Source organism: Epinephelus moara, chromosome 22 (assembly GCF_006386435.1).
Source record: "Epinephelus moara isolate mb chromosome 22, YSFRI_EMoa_1.0, whole genome shotgun sequence".
Classification (NCBI taxonomy): domain Eukaryota; kingdom Metazoa; phylum Chordata; class Actinopteri; order Perciformes; family Serranidae; genus Epinephelus; species Epinephelus moara.
This window is the reverse complement of record NC_065527.1, coordinates 51766-53123: the sequence shown is the minus strand read 5'-3', so window position 1 is coordinate 53123 and position 1358 is coordinate 51766. Positions and strand designations below refer to the sequence as shown.

Below are 1358 nucleotides of genomic sequence, written 5' to 3'. Positions count from 1 at the left end.
TTATTTTACTTATTTCATTGTCTATTTTAGTATTTTATTTATATCTTCATCTTTATCTCTTGTTTCCATTCATGCTGTATTTCTATTTCTACTTTGCACGGAGCATTGGAACAAAAACAATTTCCCCCCGGGGATTAATAAAGTATTCTGAATCTGAATCTGAATGATGTAGTAGTACCTTACCTATATTACATGATGTAGTAGTATCTTACCTATGTAACATGATGTAGCAGTACCTTACCTATATTACTTGATGTAGTAGTATCTTACCTATGTAACATGATGTAGCAGTACCTTACCTATATTACATGATGTAGTAGTATCTTACCTATGTAACATGATGTAGCAGTACCTTACCTATATTACATGATGTAGTAGTATCTTACCTATGTAACATGATGTAGCCGTACCTTACCTATATTACATGATGTAGTAGTTTCTTACCTATGTAACATGATGTAGCAGTACCTTACCTATATTACATGATGTAGTAGTATCTTACCTATGTAACATGATGTAGCAGTGCCTTACCTATGTTACATGATGTAGTAGTACCTTACCTATAATTCATGATGTAGTAGTACCTTACCTGTATAACATGATGTAGTAGTACCTTACCTATATAACATGATGTACTAGTGCCATACCTATATTACATGATGTAGTAGTGCCTTACCTATATTACATGATGTAGTCATGCCATACCTATATTACATGATGTAGTAATGTCTTGATGTAGTAGTACCTTACCTTTATTACATGTCTTAGACACACTATTCCTTATATTACATGATGTAGTAGTGCTATACCTATATTACATGATGTAGTAGTACCTTACGTATATAACATGATGTAGTAGTACCTTACCTATGTTACATGATGTAGTAATGTCTTACCTATATTACATGATGTAGTAGTAACTCACCTATATTACATGAGGTAGTAGTACCTTTCCTTGTTACATGATGTAGTAGTACCTTACCTATATAACATGATGTAGTAATACCTTACCTATATTACATGATGTAGTAGTACCTTACGTATATAACATGATGTAGTAGTACCTTACCTATGTTACATGATGTAGAAGTACCTTATCTGTATTACATGATGTAGAAGTACCTTACCTATATTACATGATGTAATAGTACCTTACCTTTATTACATGTTGTAGACAGACTTTTCCTCATATTACATGATGTAGTAGTGCTATACCTATATTACATGATGTAGTAGTACCTTACCTATATTACATGATGTTGAGTACCTTACCTTTATTACATGTTGTAGACTTACTTTCCCTCATATTACATGATGTAGTAGTGCCATACCTATATTACATGATGTAGTAGTACCTT

The 1358-nt window shown here is 32.1% G+C and overlaps 2 protein-coding genes across 9 annotated transcripts in view; both read right to left on the bottom strand.

Annotated features, from left to right (window-relative positions):
- LOC126384195 (clumping factor A-like) overlaps positions 1 to 1358 on the bottom strand; it is a 39668-nt gene that overhangs the window by 29370 nt on the left and 8940 nt on the right. The window lies entirely within an intron of this gene.
- The window catches only part of LOC126384199 (uncharacterized), a 16521-nt gene that overhangs the window by 13500 nt on the left and 1663 nt on the right, over positions 1 to 1358 (bottom strand). The window contains exon 2 of one of the 6 annotated variants that reach the window (XM_050035156.1): positions 561 to 1355. The exons of 4 other annotated variants lie outside the window; for them this stretch is intronic. The gene's annotated coding sequence lies outside the window, so the exon portion shown is untranslated. The remainder of the gene's footprint in view (positions 1 to 560; positions 1356 to 1358) is intronic. One more of the 6 variants, XM_050035155.1, reaches the window with a different exon arrangement.